General features: G+C 41.2%; 1 long non-coding RNA gene across 1 annotated transcript; it reads right to left on the bottom strand.

The window, feature by feature from the left end:
• Window positions 1-249: 249 nt before the first annotated feature.
• LOC147145544 (uncharacterized) lies at window positions 250-2,536 on the bottom strand. The gene is made up of 3 exons (XR_015087150.1): window positions 2,318-2,536; window positions 1,472-1,507; window positions 250-401 (listed from the first exon to the last, which is right to left on the bottom strand). It is a non-coding gene; the product is annotated as an uncharacterized LOC147145544 (long non-coding RNA).
• Between the last annotated feature and the right edge of the window lie 3,464 nt (window positions 2,537-6,000).

Below are 6,000 nucleotides of genomic sequence, written 5' to 3'. Positions count from 1 at the left end.
GTACAGGGATGCCTCACTGAAATCAACAGGTTGCACGGTCACTTGCAAGATAAGTTAAATCACAAGTGGTATGTACAGCCATGTGAAAAAGGCAGCCGCTAATGCTAACTGATGAGCAGCCTTAAATCCTCAAGACAGCCATCAGGAAATTCGCCAAACATCCTCCTGCAATAAAAAAAGAAAGATAATATACTGTAGTGTCTGCTTACACAACGGAACAGACAAGCCATGATCGATCAATGACCTTTTTATTTCGTAAAAATAAATGGTTTGCATCATCAAGCAAAATGTCCAACTAGCGTTTCTCTCTGTCAGACTGGAGTCAGGGAATGGCAGAGGTGGGAGTAAGGCCAAATCCCAATACCACACAGCCACATACTGTATGTGCGAGTCGCAAGTTCCTGGGGGGGGGGAAAAAACAAGCAAGTCGAGTCGCCACCAAATTTCAAGCAAGTCAAGTCATTAGCGGTTCAAGCAAGTCGTAAGTCAAGTCATAAAATTTTGTTCAGTCACAACATACAGTATGTCAAAATATTAGTTTTTATTATTTTATTTTTTATTAACATCTTTGCTTTTCAAACCTCGCATGTTGCTATTGTCTTTTTCCCGGTTTCATCAAATAGATAATCCTTGAATCCCAATGTATTCATCTTTGCTGACACTTGCTAAACGAGTAAGCCTCAGCCTTTGTTGTCTTTTGCCAGGGCATACCGATGGTCGTCGTTGCTGGGGTTTTGCCATCGTAGTGGTACACATGACATGAAAAATGATGACCTTTCTATCGAAAACAACAGGCACACATATTAAAGATTTTCAAATGTAAACAGAATGACTTGCCAAGTCATGGAGTTAAAGTCAAGTCGAGTCAAGTCTTTTCCAAGCAAGTGCAAGTCATACAATTAGTGACTTAAGTTGACCGAGCCCAAGTCATGCGACTCAAGTCTCCCACTTCCGGAGGGTGGTGCCGGTGTCATGGAGTCAACCTGCCTGCTTCAGGTCCTCCCCTACTGTTTCTTTCTCCGAGAAACCACACATTACAGGATTTAATGACTACTGTGGTGCTGACATCTGTAGTTATGAAGTCCTTCAAATGGAATATTAATCAGAATGCCATGTTTCAACTAGTGGGCCTGCATAGAACATATTCTTGTAAAGAAAATTTTAGGGTTGACTTCCACTTTAATAAACGTGTAGCAAGCATGTAAGTGTAGCAAACTCTTGGGAGTGCAAGATTACAGACTACTTCATCTGCTGTCTCATGATGTCATAGGACATTTTTGACTTGGCTGTGAAGTGCTGAAAGGGTCGGAGCTATAGCAAGTCCTGTACTTCTACATCACATATCTATCTATAGTTGATTGTGTTAGCATGCACAATATAATCTTTTTGCAAGAGTTTCACAGAGGCGACTGGTAATTTATTTTAAAGAAGCACAATTGAGGACAACAGGAAAAGTGAGTGAATGAGTGACCTTGTGTTTGGAGGAATGTACAGCGCAAGATTGAGGCTGAAAGAAAAAATAAGACATTGATCAGACGACTTCGATTCAACTATCACCTTATCACCTACAAAAAATCTGTCGTTCAATCCCTAGATCATTCAAGACATTCAAAGAAGATTTGCCGAAATTACTCAAGGTTTTCTACATGTGATCTGATCACGTTAAGCACAAGTGTGAGCGGCTCCACCGCTCCATTTTCAGCTGTCACTCAAACACACCGGCCCTCCAAGTTTTTGCTAAGTATATTATCAATTCATTTTTGGGCAATTTTGACCAGAAATCGTTTCAATTTCATCAAAATCTGTGTCTCAATTAGTACAATAAGTGTTCAAATTTAATGTTTAACTTTCCAGTGAGGTAACGTAGCGTGTATGTGTTGTCACAATTTTTCCCGTAATGTTAATGGTTTACATTTTTTGATACCTTATTTTCCGGACTATAAACTGCTACTTTTTTCCTAGGTTTTGAACCATGCGGCTTATAGGAAACTCATAACGGTATTCAAATGTGACGTTCGGCAGCTGTGTTTACAAGTTGCGAGCAGACTCACTCAGCCACCCGGCAAGCACGAACGTGCTCAGCACGACAATGACGACGAAACTAACAACGTTCTGTTCGGAAACTCATAACGTTATTCAAATGTGCCGTTCATTTAGTCAGAATCAAGCCGGATAAGAGGATAGTACAGTAAACAGGTGTGTGCATAAGTTGTGAGTGGAGCGCGCTCAGCCCCTTGGCAAGGACGAGGAAACATCGGCAAATAAAATGTTAAAGAGGTTGTTACTTTTGTCTTAAGTTTGTCTTAAAACAGCTTACCTTAACTAGAATCCCGTGTTGCATTTTATCCAAAGGACCTTGTTGATGTTATTGTGCCAAGAGGAAGTTAAGGCGTAATTACCTCCAGCGACCGTGCTTCTTCTATGTTTTTAAAAGAAGTAGAAGGAGGCAATGAAGAAGCGGCAGCAGCAAGTGCCACTTTCGCTTTGCACAACAACGACGACGACAAGCGTTTATAAGTGCAGGATTGTACCTTTGGATAAAATGCACTACGGCATTCTAGTTAAGGTAAGTCAATTTTATGATAAAAATGAACTTTAACATAGTTTTTAGCGAACATTCCGTCGTAACCATCTGCTGCCGCGGTCGAAGCTTACGTTCCTCTCACAGCCTGCGGCTTGGTATTTATTCTTCATTTTGCATTTTTAATCTTCAATTTGTTGTACAACAAGTATACAGAAGGGTGGGAACCATGTCGGGGGGTTTGCAACGGCATAACAGAGGTGTAAATCAATCAAATCCAAAACTGTAAATCCATACATTTACAGTTCAAAATCGTTCTGTAAATGCCTAAGTTTTTCAACAAAGATAGGTGCGGCTTATACAAAGGAGTGGCTTATGTTTTTTTCATTATTTAAAAAAAAAAATAGTGGGTGTGGCTTGTATAAAGGCGCACCTTTTAGTCTTGAAAATACGCTATTTGATAAAGATGTTAAGGAAATGTGTACACGTTTGTGTCATGTGAAATTCACAGCATGGAGTATTGTCATTACAGCATCTTCACCTGGATCCATCTGCATTGTCCTCATTTAATTTGACCTTTTAAGCTTTTTTATTGTTAGGTCAGTGTGCTATATTTCTGCCTGCCGCAGCAACTATACCATACATATATCCTTCCCCCATTTTCACTTTGCAAATGATGCTCATTTGAGCTTTCCTTGTGAAGCAAGAGGACAGGAAGCAAAGTTTCTTTTGCTGGGACGTGAGAACTGTCGGAAAAGGAGGACATGACCCAAATATGTCTGGTCGTGATCTAGACTTTATTGTACCACTTTGAATTGAGTTGGAACTTCATCCATCCATTATCTATACCGCTTATCCTCACAAAGGTCGCGGGGGTGCTGGAGCATATCCCAGATGTCTTTGGGCAGTAGGCGGGGGACACCCTGAATTGGTTGCCAGCCAATCGCAGGGCACACAGAGACAAACAAGCATCCGCACTCACAATCACACCTAGGGGCAATTTAGAGTGCCCAATCAACTTACCATGCATGTTTTTGGAATGTGGGAGGAAACCGGAGTACCCGGAGAAAACCCACGCAGGCACGGGGAGAACATGCAAACTCCACACAGGGAGGCCGGGGCTGGGATCGAACCCACGACCTCTGAACTGTGAGGCGGACGTGCTAACCAGTCGACCACCGTGACGCCTGAGTTGGAACTTGATATTTTCCATTGCGGTGGCTCCACTAAGAATCTAATAAATGAGATAAAACAACAAAATGACATTACTTATACGGAAAGTATGTTGAAAAGTGTGCCGTTGAGAGTACGAGTGTACACGGGACAGTGGCTTCAATTCCAAGCCTTCCCCTGTACTTGGAGTGCCACTGTTTCTGCTTTGGCTTCTCTATGACTTATCTTACATCTTGTGAGAAAAAGAGAGTCCTTTGCCAAGCCCACTGTGTATGGAAAAACAATTTAACTGGGTTTAATTGGTTGCCCCTCCCTCCTCCTCCTTCCATCCCCTACATTCTTTGTGCCTTTGAGTTTTCATGTCAGAGTATACTGTATATCTTGTTTCAGTACTTCCTTGACCAGTCAGCGTTCACCGGGGTTCAGCCTGGGGTTCATGGCAGGTTTAAGGCCTCCAGGTCTGTTCGGATTCTCACTGAGGTTTACACATTGCCTGTGTTTCTTTGTTAGTTGTGTTTGTGACTTGGTTGATATTTTTGATGTGTGGAATCTCACATCTCTTACTTTCCTGACCCATCTTCTTTGCCACATACTGTATTGCTCCTGCTCTGTGCACCATTGTGGTTTAAGAGTTAAAACATGCTACAGACACCAGTTGCCTGGAGGGAGCCCGGATCACATTTTCCACTCTGCTGGAAGGTTTCCAAGTGCTGTTTATATGAAACCTCAAGCTTAACAATCAAGAAGCTCACTTGGCTATAGAATACGATGCATTTCCCCCACGATATCGGAACTCAAAACGCTGCAGAAAAAACGTAATGGCATGGCAGGATAATCTGTGGGCCATCCCTCTTTTGTATGTAACAGTAATGTGAACAAACACAATCAAGCCACATGATCAAACTATTATTGTGCAGAAAATACAAATCTAATCTGCCTGCAGGGTTTGGAGTGATTTGCGGCGGTCAACATTTGAAAGTATTGCAAATGTGTTAATGATGGACATTATATTGTAATCAGAAGAAACGACATTCCCCATTGCATGAGGTTTTGACATTTCACATAACATGAATGCATTACATGAATGTTCTCAAATATCCTTGATGAGACAAGCCAAAAGTTACAAACAACAACGGGTAATACTAGACTATGTGTAATTTCTGGAGAAATTGCCTGTGAATGCTGAAAATGCTGAATGCAAAAATTTGAACGCAAGTGTAATGGTGACTGTTAATTAATGTTGGATTTTATGATATACAAACATCAGTTGTTAAATAAAAGCGCTCAAGGTTGGGTTCAATCCGGGGTTTCCCACACAAGAATGCACTGCACTTACCACTGCCATACGAAGGACTTTCTGAGTGCTGTTGTTACAGCAGAGAAAATGTGTTTCCATCACATTGAATGCCAAACGGATCATTAAAAGGCTTTTTTTGATATTAAGTTATACTTAACCCATTAAGGCCTAAAGCTCCTGGCTCAACATCTCTCCATAACCTAAGGACGACCGTAGAATCACCCTCTAAAACCTCAAGTTTTCCCAGAAATTCAATACCTATAAAATAATTAATATCTCAGCCCCAGTAGCAGATAAAAACATAATTCCAAAAGAATTGGGGAGCTTGGCCCTGTGTGTTTCACACAGGCTCAAGGTGATTAATATTTACTGTTTCAAGTGAAGATGTAAAAATAAAGTGTCAGTGCAAGAAAAACACTATTAATAACCAAAAATGGAGTGGTAATGACCATTCTCTATTCTGTTACAAAGACGTCGATATCGGCATTTTCTACAAACATATATCTTAACCATATATCACGTTCGACTGGTTCCTCCGGTTCAGAGTCAACAAGCGTGTCATTTTTTTCACTGTCGTCACTTATTTTAGAGTTCCGGCATTCGACGGCGTCCGCCATTATGTCTCGAAAGAATTCCAGAAGAATCCTCTGCGGGCTCACGATACTGTCACGTCGTATTCTGATGCATTTCATTGGCTAAGAGACCGATAATTGGATTAACAAAAGAAAATGATATATACGCTCTACCGGCTTTAAGGGTAGAAAGATGCAACAGCGCTCCCAGCTCTAGTGGTAGAAATGCTGTTATGCACTCCCGGCCTTAAATAGAAGTCAACCCAAATATATATTTTTTCAAGAATATATTCTATGCAGGCCCACTAGTTGAAACAAGGCATTCTGATAAAGATTGCGTTTGTGGAATAAGAGTTAATCCGCCCGTTTTAGCCATCTCTGGGGGCGACCATTTTTCCACTTCTGTCGACTGAAAAGGACATGACGACTGCTCGGTT

This window comes from Filicampus tigris, chromosome 6, assembly GCF_054856515.1.
Source record: "Filicampus tigris isolate MCC_2025a chromosome 6, RoL_Ftig_1.0, whole genome shotgun sequence".
Classification (NCBI taxonomy): domain Eukaryota; kingdom Metazoa; phylum Chordata; class Actinopteri; order Syngnathiformes; family Syngnathidae; genus Filicampus; species Filicampus tigris.
The sequence above is the reverse complement of the archived record's forward strand: the minus strand, read 5'-3'. Positions and strand labels throughout refer to the sequence as shown.